Below are 17,284 nucleotides of genomic sequence, written 5' to 3' on the forward strand. Positions count from 1 at the left end.
ACGAAAAGTGGGTTGTTTACAATAATGTCCAACGAAAAAGATCATGGAGCAAGAAAGATGAGACAGCCCAAGCCACATCAAAGGCCGATATCCATCAGAGGAAAGTTATGCTGTCTGTTTGGTGGAATTGGAAGGGTGTAGTGCATTTTGAGCTGCTGGGACGGAATGAAACTATCAATTCAGATGTGTACTGTCGCCAGCTATCCAATTTGGCGGAAAAAATTAGGGAAAAGGAGCCGGCACTAGCTAATCGCAAGGGTATTGTCTTTCACCATGACAACGCTAGGCCCCACACATCTTTGGTCACTCAGCAAAAATTATCGGAGCTGAATTGGGAACTGCTTCCACATCCACCTTATAGTCCGGACTTAGCACCTTCAGATTACCATTTGTTTCGCTCTTTTCAAAACTCTTTGAATGGTAAAAACTTTGATTCAGATGAGGCTGTCGAAAATCACTTGTCTCGATTCTTTGCTGGAAAAGATCAAAAGTTCTTCGAGCGCGGAATTATGCAGCAGCCCGATAGATGGTCATTAGTGGTCGAACAAAACGGCCAATACATAATTGATTAATTATAAGTCCTGATATAAATAAATAAATAAATAATATTATAAAACAAAAAAATCTATATATATATACTAGCTGTACCCTGCCACGTTTCTCTGTGGCATATTGTGGTTAAGAGGGCACTTCTGAATACATCAAGGTTCTGGCAAAAGCATCTTCCTGGCATAAGGTGAAGAAGGCAGTCAGAGTTGTCGTAGGCGGATTCAGGACTCTTTCTTGCACATTTAGTTCTGTGAAATCGACACGTTGACCATTCTTTAAATTGACTGCCAAGTGAACTACAGCTGGATAGCGTTCATGAATTGGGAAAGAAAAAATTCGCCATGCAGCCTCGTTGCTGCTTATGTACCTTCCAGCCTGGTATTGAGAGATTTCATCGACAACTCGTACTGCATTGCTGTCACCATTTTCTGCCTGAACACCAAAAACTGCCATATCGCTGCATTTATTCACGTACTTGCAGTTATATTTAATCGATTTTACGGAATTGCAAAATTCTACGTTGATGTGCGTTTTGTATGATTTTGATAATAGTGGTGAGTATGGAACCACCCAACGATTGTCTACCTCAATATCACCAATTCTCATTTTTAAAGTTGCCGAAGTCCCGCCATCTTCAGTTGACCGTCTCCTATACAGAGGATATCCATCGTCCCATGTGACGGTGTTGGCCGCAAATGCTCGAGGATATCGCTTGGAACACTTCCCGTCTACCATGCATGGTGAACTTGGGTTGAGGGTACCACATGGGCCATGGATCATGTTCTTGATGACAACTGCATGCAAATCCGTATCAACCTCTCCCCGTGGAATCTCAGCACATATCACATTGTCAATTTCGTCTGGAGTAATTTTATCATACAGCCAAATCAGTATGTGCGCATGCGGCAATCCTCTCTTCTGCCATTCTACTGAATACATCCAGCACCGCACAGATCCAAAAACTCCATGTTTCACAATGAAATCCATCAGTGACTTGAGCTGTTGTCTGAAAATACGGGCTGTGATGACGATTGTCCAGGAAATATCAGCTGTACTATCTCGTCCCAAGCTGGATTGCAGGTGAAAATTAAGTCTGAAAGGGCGTAGCAACGAACATATGCCATGGCATCTTGAGCATATTGCTCCATGTGGGGTGGACTACCTATCTATGAGGATGGCAAAATCGTGAGCTTTCCAACGTTGGTTATATTACGGTCATTCATCACAGCATCCCGCAAATGGATATATTCCTCGGAATCTGAGTCTGATTCAATCGGAGGAACAGCAAACGTTCTGTTTCAATTTTTGCATACATATCGACAATGTACTGATGAAACAACTGACGACATTTCAATATATGATTGTCATAGGTCCTCTGAACCATTAATCGATATGAGTAAAAGTTCATCGCGCTGCACTTTTTATTCGTTTCTACACCATTGACTGGATCTACCATACTCACATTGAAATGGTATCCATCGGCACCATCCAAGAAGATGAGTGGATACTGAAAAGCATCGTAGCAAGGTTAGAACTGATCCCCGACTATGACAATTGCCACTTCGTCTATAGTTGGAGCATTATGTCTCCTGATATGTTCTCCAGCAGGCGTTTTGTCTGCATGAATGACAATTTTATGGGTATCCGAAGGCATCATATTGATTGCTGTTTTGAACGAACACACCAAATTGTTCCTTTCGTGAAAAAGCTTCTGTAGCTGCGAAATAATGTGCCTCTTCAGCGAGGTATTGATTCCATAACGTGCATCTACTTCATCTCCATCATCACCAATGAAGTACATTTGAAGAAATTTGTGTTCGCTGTCTGGGAACGGAAGCAGGGAACCTGCTTTGTGATAGATTTGTCCTTTGATTTTAAAAGTTGGCATGAATTGCGCACTTATAATTTCCGCACCAAATGACGTCGTTTGGAAGCAAGAGTTGTATTTCCTAATGTTCGACAGGAAATGCTTCGATTCATCAGTAGATCCAGCGAATAGAGAGTTCAGAGGCTCTGGTGGTGCCTCAAGTTGAGGCAATTTCACTTTCCCGAAAGCGCAACACAATCCTTTTGGTTCGTTTTTGAAATTGAAATTGAAATTGAGAGCCTGACAGTGCACACCTGCTGCATCCGGCCAATAACGACATTGCGATTCGAGCTATAAACAACAGTTGTATTATATCGGAATGCAAGACGATTGTATTGCAGGTTTTGATCTTCTGCAAGCTTTAAACGCGCTTCAGCTACCCTTGCCCTGTTGCGTTCATTATTTTGAGAGTGAATTAAATCGATTGCTGCAGAACGCGACTGCCTAACACTCAATCGTTTTCTCTTAAGCCTATCTGCTCGTCTTTCTGCTGATTCCGCTTTGTGCATCTGCATTGCTCTCAGCCGCTCAGTCTCTCGGATGGAGGCCCGCTCTTCGTCAGTCATATTCGTAATCTTACGTCTTTTTGCTTCTGTATTGCGAGTACGACGACCAAACGCGACTTCTTGAGTGGTATGACTTCGTTTCTTACTGAAACTGAACAAAAAAAAATTAAATTTTAATCTCCTATTTCTTCTTTCAATATTTTTGGGATGTTTGACAGGAAATGCTTCGATTCAGCTGACTGCCTGTAGAGGGCGTAGCAGTAGGGGCACGGGGAAACGCGGAAAAAACTGATATATTCGCAAACGCAGATAAGCTATCAACATCAAAAGTAGACAATAACCGAGCTGGAACCTCAACGCATGTTGTCTAAAAATTTGGGCTTAAACAGTTCAGAACTTTTCAAGTCTATGAAGGATGTAGACACAAACAGAGCATTTTTATATATATAGATTTTTTTGTAATAACAATAGTAATCGACCACTAATGACCATCTATCGGGCAGCTGCATAATTCCGCGCTCGAAGAACTTTTGATCTTTTCCAGCAAAGAATCGAGACAAGTGGTTTTCGACAGCCTCATCTGAATCAAAGTTTTTACCATTCAAAGAGTTTTGAAGAGAGCGAAACAAATGGTAATCTGAAGATGCTAAGTCCGGACTATAAGGTGGATGTGGAAGCACTTCCCAATTCAGCTCCGATAATTTTTGCTGAGTGACCAAAGATGTGTGGGGCCTAGCGTTGTCATGGTGAAAGACAATACCCTTGCGATTAGCTAGTGCCGGCTCCTTTTCCCTAATTTTTTCCGCCAAATTGGATAGCTAGCGACAGTACACATCTGAATTGATAGTTTCATTCCGTCCCAGCAGCTCAAAATGCACTACACCCTTCCAATTCCACCAAACAGACAGCATAACTTTCCTCTGATGGATATCGGCCTTTGATGTGGCTTGGGCTGTCTCATCTTTCTTGCTCCATGATCTTTTTCGTTGGACATTATTGTAAACAACCCACTTTTCGTCGCCAGTAATGATCCGCTTCAAAAAAGGATCGTTTTTAATCCGTTGCAGCAGAGAATAGCAGATGTTGATACGCTTAGTTAGGTGAATTTCCTTTAAGTTATGCGGAACCCAAACATCGAGCTTGCTTACGTAGCCAAGTTTCTTCAAATGGTTTTCACCCGTTGTATGTGACACACTGAGCTTCTCTGACATCTCCCGCGTTGAATAACGCCGGTTTTCATCCAGCAGAGCCTGAATTTGTTCGTCAAAAACGGCCGATGGTCGACCAGAACGTGGGGCGTCTTTAACTCCAAAATCTCCAAGCCTGAATTTGGCAAACCAGCGCTGACATTGGCGATCACTCATGGCATCTTTACCATACACTTCGCACAATTTTTCGCGAGCTTCGACCGCTTTTTTTCCTTTTCGGAAGTAAAAAAGCAAAATATGCCGAAAATGCTCACTTTGGTCCTCCATGTTTAATTTGCTATAGCTTCCACAAATGTTATCGAATAAATACCAAATTTTCGTCGATAGTACCTAAGACAATAAGCTTTAAAACGATACTAAAAAGTGTGACCCTGGTGCTCGATTAGTCGTAAATAAATTAGATTAAAAATTAGAATAAAAAAAAACGACATGACTTTCTTGCCCACCCAATATATAGATAAAATATATATAAAAATAATATAAGTAGTATCACAGCTAAGAGCAAAAATGATTAAGTCAGATATAATATTTTTAGTTAAATTACAAATTTTTGAAAATGAAATATTTACATGTTTATTGTGTTTGACACCCTCAAATAGGGCTCAATCGCATCAATAGATTTGATATCGTTAAAGAGGCAGTGTACCTCTGCATAAATCTCCTTTGTAGTGGTCACCAACTGCCGATCAAAAATTCGCTATCGCACCTTCAACAAGGCTCATGCCCCAACACTTGTCCCGTACGCACCAACCGGTTCCATCAGCAATACCGATAGAATCAGAAACACTCCTATTTTGTTGATGATTTACATACGGAAGTACTAGAAGACGCTTTACTTAATCAAGAATCATGTCACGGAAATTCACAAACTTCTTTTGTGTGTCGAAGTCCTTTGGTGATTTTACCATATTGTAGATAATTGTTTTGTCAGACTTCCAAGAGGGTCGGGAACCTGTTGATGAGTTGGAGCGACCATCGACTTTAACAGATGACCAAAACCAAAGATCGACGGTTCAATGTTAAAGATCTTTTGATATGATCGGGATATCAGAAGGATCTGTGGACAAAATTTTGAAAGACCATTTGGGCCTACTACAAGTCTAGTGTCGCTTGGTAACAAAAAAAAAAACAGATATTTAATTTTACAAACACATTCATCCAACATTTTGCCCACGGTAGTTAATAAAGACAGTAATTTTTTAAACAGAAAAATAATAAGAATGGTATAAGTTATATTATACTTTCCTCTGGGTTAGCTCTTCCTTGGACTGACTGTATCTATATCCTGTAGACACAATATTGGTCGAGGAGTAATAGGGGTAAAAACAGGCGTGTGTGTCCTTTAATAGCAATTTACTATAAAGATAAACATTTATATATATTAATTAATTTAAATATTTGCATGTTGATACTTATTTATATTTATTAAAATGTAATTGGTTGCGTTCAGCTGAACAACCTGATGACTGACCACTAATGGATTTAAAACCATAGTTCTGCTGAACGCGTATGATCAGTAATCATGATGAAAAAAGAAGCGCAAAAGCACTGATGGATTGCCGCTGATAAATCGATGGTTAACATATTAATAAAAATAATAAGAAAAAAAGAATGTAAACAGAGGAAATATATTTTATTACTCATGAAATCTGTGGGATCCTTAGTTATATAGGCATTGGAATTAGGTGTGCGCACAAAAAGATTTAATATAGAACTAAAATAAACAATAGGAAGAAAAAAAAGTATAGGTAGATGAAGATATAAATTTTTTAATCAAATAGAGGCGCGCGCAATGATTCCGCGCTCTCACACTGGACCAAACAATGGACGGTCACACTATAGACAGTAAATTCTGCGCAGGCGGCGGTCATACCATATCGCGCTAGGCCCAATATAAAGCGAACCACAGACGTATTTCGGCACTCAGCAGCCGACAGCGATTGGGTAAGGTTATTTTCCGCAGTTTCAAATCTAACTCCTTAACTCCTCTGGATGACTTAAGGGTCACAAGTCAACGGCTCGAATCACCGATTCGGAACTCTTTCTTGGATCACTTTCGAGTCAAACAATAACTGCTCTCGCGAATGACTTTGGGGTGCAATAATAGCTTCTCTCCGTGATGACTTTCGGGTCCGACATCAGGAACAAGACTGCATCGGAGCTATTCTTCCCTTTCTCAGAGCCAACAAACACTTCTTGTAACGAATGCGATAAAAAAAAAAAACGAATTAACTTAACGGCACAAATCCACAGTATTTTCCATGAGAAAGAGGGTCGGAACCTCTTACAGCAATCACACCTGAAAAAAAAAAAATTCCTTAAACAGATCCTGGCCGTCTCTGAACTACCCAAACGACGACAACCCTCACAAAGGTTTGCAGAATATGCTAACGTAAACACAAATAGTGTGCAATAGAAAGGGGACTGTTGACTTATCTCTCTTCATCACGTCAGCAGAATATGCATATAAATTAATTTGATTGGGGCTTAGTTATATTAATAACGTTTATTTATCAAATGATTATTTATGTCCCCTAAGCCTGTTAAGGTTAAGGTTGTTACAAAGATATTATTTAATATAATTAATTAAACACAGCTATGGCTGTGGTGTACCAAATTAAGACTGGACTGGTGATAACCGAGCCATACGGTAGAGCATAGAAAGAGAAAGGCGAGTAGTAGAAGGGAGTAGCTGAGGAAGGAACCCAACGTATGTTCTTCTCTAAGGGTTCGGATGTGATTGAGGTTGCTTAGACTCAGCTCGTGAAAAAAAAGGAGACTAAGCCGGTTTTGGTGAGTAGTGATGTTGACCACAATTATGGCCGACACAGCGAGTTTTTTCCCTGCTGGTGTAGTATGCACATATATTGAATACCCACTGTACCAAGAGTACTTAACGGGTAAACACTGTAACACTTTGTTGCAGTGTTTACATAACTCATAAACCTCAAGTGGACGAAATATGAACTGCCCACTTATACATTGGCCTGCACACAAATAGTGCAAGTGTCAGTATAAATGCAACACGAGCGGACCACATGTATGTATGTGCATATACCTCCGCGCTCAGCCTTAGCGAGCATAGCTATGTATTAATGTATTTAAGAACCCTGCAGTACCGCGTGTCATCAATAGCCATTGTCATCAGCCCGTCATCAACGCGCCGACTGCGACTTCTATAGAGTAGACGCTCTGCCGACTGCGACTTCTACCGAGTCGACGCTCTGCCGGCTGCGACTTCTATAAAGTCGACGCTCTGCCGACTGCGACTTGTACGGAGCCTACGCTCTAATGTTGCCATGGTGATTGTCCCTCTCACTGTCTCACTCACTCTTCAAACGATCGAGATGAGCCAAAAGCATATAAGTTAACAATTAAAATCGAACCAACTGTTTCGCACCCTAGAAATTTAGCATTTCTATTTGTATAATATATTATCATGAACAATTATAATGATACTATTAGAAATAAATATTCTTTAAATATAAAACGAGAATGAAATAATAATTGCATATCGAATAAATAGTTTGAGTTGCAATAACATTTTAAGTAACATTTTGCCTAGTCGGATATATCCTTCATACCCTGTTTCCAATGGAAGCAGAACACTCGTACACAAGATTGCCAAACGGGACTTTGTGAAACGAAACGAACAATAAGAGAAAAAAATGGACTTGAGGATCCGTTATTCCGGATCGTTGTACGTTTTGTTGTTGGAGGCACGGTCCTTTTTTTTCCTTTCCGTTTTTCGTGTTTTCACTTGCAGTTAAACAGTGAGCTAAGTAAGAAGTGTGCGCAGGCCAAATTTGAAAAAAAATTATACATATATGTACATATTCTGTTCAGTTTTCGATAATTGAAATTATATATCAGGTGAGTTTTTATTTAAAGATTTAAAAAAGTTTACTTTCGTATCAATTCTGTCTTCTATTTCGCGTACATCTTCCCCTTCTCCCACTTCGTGTCTGCATGCAGCTATTGTACTAAGAGTACAACAGCGATGGTGCGAAGTGTAAGAAAAGGCTTCGAGACCATAAGAAGTTCTACTCAGCACTCTTAGGTAATTATGTATTTGTTTTTAGATTTAGATTTATTTTCCATATTTTCCTTTTTCAGATGCAATAAGTCAAGTTGATGCAACAGAGCCAGCTGCGAAACTGTTGACTAAAAGACTTCGTTGCGCAAAAAATTTGGAGGCACAACACAAAAAAAGAAAAAGGGATGATGGCGTTTTAGAATGCGGTCCGAGCGTTTTCCAGTACCTCAATACTTAATTTTTCATGTTTATTATTATTATTTTATTATTATTATTATTTTTAATTTATTTTGTATTATTATTATTAGAACTTTTTTTAATTTAATTATTTTTATTATTTAATGTATAATTTAAATTTTATTATGTTACTTTTTAATAGAATATGAAAAAAGTGAATAAATTGAAATATGAAATTATATATTTTTTTTATTTTTTTATTATGAAATATAATTATGTTTTGTAATTGATTGATTGTTGATGATTCATTGATGAATTGTTGATGTATTGATGATGAATTGTTGATGAAACATCGATGAATTGATGATGAAACATCTATGTTTTATCGATTTGTCATCATCAATTCATCGATGTTTTGTTGATGACACATCGATGAAACATCAACAATTCATCGATGTTTCATCAACAATTCATCATCAATTCATCGATGTTTCATCAACAATTCATCAACAATTCATCAATGAATCATCAACAATAAATCAATTAAAAAACATAATTATATTTCATAATAAAAAAATAAAAATAAAAATATAATTTCATATTTCAATTTATTCACTTTTTTAATATTCTATTAAAAAGTAACATAATAATATTTAAATTATACATTAAATAATAAAAATAATTAAATTAAAATAGTTCTAATAATAATAATACAAAATAAATTAAAAATAATAATAATAATAAAATAATAATAATAAACATGAAAAATTAAGTATTCAGGTACTGGAAAACGCTCGGACCGCATTCTAAAACGCCATCATCCCTTTTTCTTTTTTTGTGTTGTGCCTCCAAATTTTTTGCGCAACGAAGTCTTTTAGCACTAAGCAAGAAACACATAGAGGTGTCAAACAGTACCAAAAAGTACTATCACAAAAACGGCTGAGCCTGGAACCCCAGAGCACCCGAACGATATGTCTAGAACCCCAGGGTGCCTTCGGCTTTTTCGAGTTCGAAGCAGTCGTTCGAAACCGAGCACAACAAGAATTCACTTTTCAGTGGCAGATCGACCGTGGAAGGATGAGCAGGGGTGCGTTTCTTTGCGCTGTGCTCTCGTTTCTTTGTATATGTGTATATGTGTACAAGCGCTCACACGTTTGTATGCGTGTGCAAATTTCTGTTCGCAGAGTCTTTTTCATAGGTTTCGGACGGCCACAGCCAGTGGGCCCAAGCGGCGGCTCACTTGCTTATGACGTCACAGCAATACTTAGCGGCTAGCGCTTGCATTGGGGGACACATTATTTAAGTTATTTCACTATAATTACTACTTATTTTAATTAAAGTTTCTTTTTTGACTATATTTCCCAAAAGGCATTTTGTTGATGAATCATCGATGAATTGTTCATGAATTTGTTGATGAATTGTTGATGAATCATCGATGAATTGTTCATGAATTTGTTGATGAATTGTTGATGAATCATCGATGAGTTGTTGATAAATGATCGATGAATTGTTGATGAATCATCGATGAATTGTTAATGCATTCTTATTTAAGTATTTATTTATTTAATTTAATTTTTTTCATTTGCTAAGCAACAACAAAAAAGTGCGTACATATGTACATACATACATAGATATTGACATATGTATGTATGTAAGCATAATTAAAACAAATCAAAGAATCTTAGAAAATCAAAACAAAACAAAAAGTGACACGCGCAAATCACTTGCATAGACAACAGCAACATACCCTGCAGTACCTGTCATCAGTAATTCATCAACAGTCAAGGGGGTGCTTTTGATGATTCATCGATGACAGGCTATACAAACTGTTGATGAATTTAACATGGGCATGTCATAGGCTGTCATCAATGAAAATTCATTACCAATTCATCGTTGATTCATCAACAATTCATCGATCATTTATCAACAATTCATCGATGATTCATCAACAAATTCATGAACAATTCATCGATCATTCATCAACAATTCATCGATGATTCATCAACAAAATGCCTTTTGGGAAATATAGTCAAAAAAGAAACTTAAATTAAAATAAGTAGTAATTATAGTGAAATAACTTAAATAATGTGTCCCCCAATGCAAGCGCTAGCCGCTAAGTATTGCTGTGACGTCATAAGCAAGTGAGCCGCCGCTTGGGCCCACTGGCTGTGGCCGTCCGAAACCTATGAAAAAGACTGCGAACAGAAATTTGCACACGCATACAAACGTGTGAGCGCTTGTACACATATACACATATACAAAGAAACGAGAGCACAGCGCAAAGAAACGCACCCCTGCTCATCCTTCCACGGTCGATCTGCCACTGAAAAGTGAATTCTTGTTGTGCTCGGTTTCGAACGACTGCTTCGAACTCGAAAAAGCCGAAGGCACTCTGGGGTTCTAGACATATCGTTCGGGTGCTCTGGGGTTCCAGGCTCAGCCGTTTTTGTGATAGTACTTTTTGGTACTGTTTGACACCTCTGTGTTTCTTGCTTAGTGCTTTTAGTCAACAGTTTCGCAGCTGGCTCCGTTGCATCAACTTGACTTATTGCATCTGAAAAAGGAAAATATGGAAAATAAATCGAAATCTAAAAACAAATACATAATTACCTAAGAGTGCTGAGTAGAACTTCTTATGGTCTCGAAGCCTTTTTAGCTGGAAACTGTATGGCTTTCAGGTGTATAAGATGTACTCAGTCTCTTGCGAAATCAATTCGGACGGAAGGTACATCTGTTGCATACAAGGCTATGTACAACAAGATGCGCCTAAGTCTTGAGGGCAAAACGCTAACGATATATCATTTTTATCCAACCTAATGCCATACAGTTCTCGGGGCGTTTTAACCTTTCACCTTAACTTGGGCGGTGTACCGCTAACGACGCTAAATATGATATAGCCACCCTAACGCCACACAGTCCTCAACACGATACAACATTTTGACTTGGGTGGTAGATTCAGGCTGGATTAATCACATACCTAAATTACAGATTCAATTTCTAAATTTAAATCGTATTATTAGACGCCATTTAGTGGCTGCGCCTATCTTAAATATTGAGGTTGTATAGTGCACTGTATTCTTCTTGTCAAGCCCTTTTATTTGATACGCATATTGGTGGGATTGATAAACAATTGATATAATCCATTTGGTAGCGGCGGCCATCTTAGATTTCAATTTTGCATAGTAAATTGTATTATACTTGTTGAGACCTTTCATTTGATAGCCATGCTGATGGGATTGATAAAATCTAAGTTATCCGCCATTTTGTTGCGGCGGCCATCTTGAATTTATAATGATAATGAATAAACATAATTGTATTGTCACAAACATCCAAAGTGTATACAAAATTTCAGATTAATCGGTTGACAGGAAGAGGGTGAAATTTGAATTACTAAATTTGACCCAAGAATAATAAAACAAACGGGCTGAGCTAAATAAAACCGTTTAAAAACGGAGGAACACACAATTACATACATGTTCATACATATTCATGTACATAAAAAAAATTAATTAAAATTGTAATTTTAAGATTATATATTAATATATTTACTATATGTAAATAGCAAAGTATAAATATCTTTATATAAATATATGTATGTATGTTAATATTAACCCTTCAGTACCAAAATTCCTTTCCTGTCCGGTTCCTGGTGTCATGTTCAAAAAACAAAAACAAATCTCATGGGTTTCGGTTAGAGAACTCCGAAACAAAGTAGGCAATGAAAATTCTACCTGTGTTCGGATACTGGCAAAACAATTAATTCTTGTTTTTGACGGAATTCGGAGCAGTGGTTCCGAAATTAGATTGAGATGATGAAAAATATTATTGAACGCAATTAAAAGAATCGATAGTCTCGCTAGTGAAATCGGTTTCTTCACAGCTCTAATGACAGCTGAAGTATTCACAAGTTTTTTGCAATGTAATTTATTAAATATTGTTAAAGGGTAAGTGACTTTTTTGTATTCAGTTAATAAATTCATTTCCAGAATTGCTTTTGAACCTGGACACTTTTTTAACCTAGACGGTGTGAACGGAAGGAGATTGTATATCCAGTATATGTTTTCTTCTTAATTTGTGTGTATATTTGTGAAAAATATTGTTCATTTGATTCTAATATCCATATGTATATACATATGAATTTTAATTATAGATTGACGAGGCAAAAGCCGGAAGGAAAGACACGTAACATACTTTTAGGGGAAATGCAAGAAGATCATTGAACAAATTATAAAGTTTTTTAAATGAATAAATAAATAAAAAAAATTTATTATAAATTGCGGCAGATATTTACTATGGGGCGGGGGGTTCCGGGGATCTTCTACACGTTTTCCTCTGGGAGTCCTACCTGATTCTACTCTGAATTCCCCAACGATTACTACCTGATTCCGTTCCAAATTCCTGGATGATTCTGTTCAGAATCCCCTTCGAAATTCCCTTCTGATTCGTGCCGAAATTCACGACAAACTCCTCACAGGATTCCTTTATGATTCCTTAAAAATTCCTCGGGTAGTCCGAATTCAGGTTTGCTATCGCCTACTGTATGCAAATTCCTGGATGGCTTGTATAAAAGCTCCCTAATGATTCAGGATGGATTTTAGGGCAAATGTTTCTTAAATTTAGGGCGACTTTGGATCCTTTGGATCCATTTTTAGGGCGAAGTTCTAAATCTACGGGCGAAAAGTGTACTTTTTAGGGCGATTTCGGGTTAAAATTTTGATGAGTGTAGAGCCAGTGCTGCTGGCAGGTCTTTGGGAGGTGCTGGAAAAACAACACCCCAAAGGATTTTCTTTAAACCGGAAATAAATACGTATAGAGCGTCAGCTCTAGCCTCTGCATTAAGCATTGCGGCACTTTCAGTATCATGTGTCATTACATTGTTGGTAACGAGGGTCAATTTTCGTTCAACCTCATTGCATTAGGCTCAGGTCCCCTTGACAGATCGACTCAAGTCCCTGCCGAATCAGGCGCAAGGATGTTTTGCTTGCATAGGAGCAGTCTAATCTAGCCAGAATGGCGTCAAAGTTGAGCACTGTATAGTGAGAAACTAATAGCGCTGGTCCCTTAATTTTGTTTCTTATAATAGTGACCGCTTGGAAGTGCGCGGCACTGCCCGGATATGGTTCGAATAATTCGTTGGCGCCGGTGGCAGATTGCCTCCATGCCACGTACTCGTCTTGTATGCCAGTAAAATACGGGATTGACTTTACTGCGTGTAACGGTATATCGCAGTGTCTTACATTTGATTTTACTAATACCCTCTCATAGCGTTCAATTTCTGGCGCCTATAAGCGCAAATTCTTTAATTTTTCGTTAGCTGCCCTAATTTTGCTTCGAATTCAGCTTTGAGCTTTTTCTTTCTGACGGGCCAGAGCGGCATTAATTAACATTTCTACAGCGCCAGCGTTGATTGTGTATAAATTACTTATTTATGCCGGCACTGATTGATATAGTCGGGTATGTTGGTCCCGCTCTTCTTCACTCTCACATTCGAATTCGCGTTTAGGATGCCTGAATGGGCCTGGAAAACTTATAGGGCCACAAAATGATTAACACTAAACACAATTTATTGCGTGGCCGAATATTTTAATTCGGCTGAAAATGCGTTTGCTCTTGTTATTCGCCGACGTGGCTGGTTGCTCTGTTGGGGCGATTTGCGGAGATGTTCTTCTTCGCTTGCTAGTGGAATGCTCTTCGCGACCACTGCAGTGTTATATGTTAGGAGAACTTCTCACCGTTGCAATCTTCCCTTAAGGCATGTTCACGTCAGAAGGCCCTTCGCGGCGGCCGCGGCGCCGCCTCTGTCCGCCGAGCCTCCAAAGCTTTGGCCGCTCTTGCACTCCCGCAAGTGGGCTCTTCGCGCACTGCTTATCGGGCTAGTCTAAGCGCCCCCGCGCCCACTCTTCGATGTTCGCGAACGCCCGCTCCCGAGTTCCCGAGCTTCGCTCGCTGCTAAGCGAGCTGAGGGACGGCTAGTTCGCGCTCCACTTCTCGGGCCCGCTCTCGCACTGTTAAGCGTAGCTTATCGGTTGGGAGCGCAGCCCTTACATTTAAGCTATTTTAGTCTTATGTATGCAGCGCAATAAAGCTGACCATTTGATTTGCCCACGACGCCCCCGTCTTTTACTTTTCACCTTCGCTTGCGACGTGGGAATTTCCATTGGGCTACATTTGACAAGACAGGATCTTCAGCGGCAGGATCGCCCCCCTACAAACATTGGTCCTTCGAGCCGGATGAGGATATCCTTCCGTCCCTTCACCAGCAGTTCCCGGTGATTTTTCCGCTGAGATAAGTATATGCTTGATTCCGTCTTGTTCTCGCTGCCGGTCTTAGACAGTGGGCCGAACATTTAATTTCGGTCGCACCGCTGCAAAATTTATTGTTTTTCGTTCGTGTCAACTCCCCGTCCGAGTTTTCCTGACACCACGGTAGTGAGAAATTCCACTTTTCTATTCGCCTCCGAAGTTCGAAATTTTCCATCCGTGTCCGTTTTGTGTGCGCCGCCATCCTCCTCGCCGTCTCTTCGATTCCCCGTTGTTCATCCACTTGCCAACGGTCGAGGCCTATGTGCAGCCACATACACACACACGCATTCTAAACTTGTGCTAATATTTCCGTGCAAAAAAAGTTCTCCGTGAACAGTGAAATTGTGTTTCAAAAAGAAAGGCATAATTAATATTGGCCAGCCGGTGTGCGCTTGTTTCGGGAATTCACCCTGATCGCCGAACAGTCTGCCGCTGTCACGAAATTTTTTGTATGCTGTATCCATACACATTTTTCTGTTCGCACAATTCAATACAGTCCACTTCTCGACGCTCCACTGTGCCAATACAAACCCTAAAGTTTTTCAAGAAACAAATTTCGTCAGCCAAGGATTTAAAATAATCCGAATTTTATAAATCCTATTTTTTATTTATATCAAATTACCATACATATATTGGGCAAGCTTCGCGCTATTCTGCGCTGAGCAACGATTTCCACAATTATTTACATAAATACATATATATTGGGCAAGCTTTGCGCTATTCTGCGCTGAGCATCCAAGTTATTACATACATATGTATATACACACGCCAGCATAAGGGCATACCAAGTAATTATTTGTCTTTTTTTTCGTCTCCTCTTTGTGCCTAGAGCGTGTACAAGCACCTGCACTCATGCATTCCACAGCCGCACAGTGCCTACGAGACAAAATCCGCCATCTACAACTTTTAACAACTTTCGTGATCCAAGGATTTAACATTATCCGAAGTTTATAAATCCTATTTTTTATTTATATCAATTTTTATATACATACATGTATATTGGGCAAGCGCCGCGCTATTCTGCGCTGAGCGATCCAAGCTATTACATACATACATATATGCACAAGCCCGCATAAGGGCAAGTAATTATTTGTAATCTTTTTTTCGTCTCCTCTTTGTGCCTAGAGCGTGTACAAGCACCTGCACTTATACATTCCACAGCCGAACAGTGCCGACGAGACAAAATCCGCCACCTACAATTTGAAGGAAATTTCGTGAACCAAGAATTTAGAATTATCCGAATTTTATTTATCCTATTTTCATTCAGATGAAAGAAATACAAATTTACACACATACCTCCATACATACAAGCTTCGCGCTATTCTGCGCTGAGCATCGATTTCCACAATCTACATACATACATATATTGGGCAAGCTTCGCACTATTCTGAGCTGAGCAGCCAAACTCAATCTCAAACAAAAGCCAAGGGTTTATTTCGACCATTTCATCCGTGATCAATAAATTTGGCAACAATTAATTATTTCCGACCAATACGTTCCTAAATCCGTATTTAATTTATTACGGGATCCATCCACATTTCGTTACCAATTTTCTAAGCAAAATGTAAACAAACCTCCATGTCCGAAATATATTGAATATTAAGAGAAAATACAAGGATTTCAATTTGCAAATTCACTACTATTCAATACTAGCCCGAACTACCACTCATATATATATATATATATATATATATATATATATATATATATATATATATATATATATATATATATATACCAAAATACAAAAGAATTGTAATTTCAAATAAAAATTATTCCTGTACTTTAATTACGGCCGATTCCGTCAATCCGTTTGGGAAGATCCCAGTCCGCATTTCCGCGACCCTCCCCGATTAACTTTAAATCCACTGCTCGACCACAAAAATGGCTCAAACCGCCATCGACATTGCGTTGAGGCAGTTTATTGCCACGACAGACCATGTGAGTCAATTCGCGGCAAAGATCCAACCTCTAGACGCCCCAGAAACCACCCAGCCCTCTCCGTCCACGTGTAAAGTGCGTCGCGACCAAATCCGGGCTTTGTGGGAAAAGGTGGAGAAGAGTTACGAGAGCTGCTCCGAACTGCTCTCCGTGTCTGACGACGGCGCGGACACTTCAACGGTGTTAGAAGCTAAGTATAGCTACTGCTACTCCGTTTATTCTAGGTGTGTGGCCCAGCTGCAGGAGATAATAGAAAGGGGCGCGGCCCAGTCAACTCTGGCTTCCAGCAGTGGCCACACACCCCCTTCCACCGGTTGTCGTTTACCACCGGTAGACACCGAGGTGTTTGCGGGCGACTATCTTCGTTGGCCCACGTTCAGAGACATTTTCACGGCGGCTTATATTCACAACTCGCGTCTCACCCCGGTGGAGAAATTGTTCCACCTACTATCCAAGACAACTGGCGAAGCGCACGCCATTGTTTCCAAAGCCCCGCTCACCAATGAGGGGTTCGTCGCAGCTTGGCAAAGCCTCACCGACCGCTTCGAGAACCGGCGGTTGTTGGTCAACAGCCAGTTGAAAATCCTCTTCAACATCCAGGCTGTCCCTCAAGAATCGGGAGTCGCGCTAAAAGACCTGCAAGGCACCATCCAAAGCTGCCTGACCGCCCTAGAGATGTCCTCCATTCAAGTTGAGG

General features: G+C 39.6%; 1 long non-coding RNA gene across 1 annotated transcript; it reads left to right on the top strand.

Annotated features, from left to right (window-relative positions):
- Nucleotides 1-12,075: 12,075 nt before the first annotated feature.
- Nucleotides 12,076-12,617, top strand: LOC110180298 (uncharacterized). The gene is made up of 3 exons (XR_002319447.2): nucleotides 12,076-12,287; nucleotides 12,365-12,417; nucleotides 12,494-12,617. It is a non-coding gene; the product is annotated as an uncharacterized LOC110180298 (long non-coding RNA).
- Nucleotides 12,618-17,284: the final 4,667 nt, after the last annotated feature.

This window comes from Drosophila serrata, unplaced genomic scaffold (assembly GCF_035046125.1).
Source record: "Drosophila serrata isolate PLE 108 unplaced genomic scaffold, ASM3504612v1 contig_49, whole genome shotgun sequence".
Taxonomy (NCBI): domain Eukaryota; kingdom Metazoa; phylum Arthropoda; class Insecta; order Diptera; family Drosophilidae; genus Drosophila; species Drosophila serrata.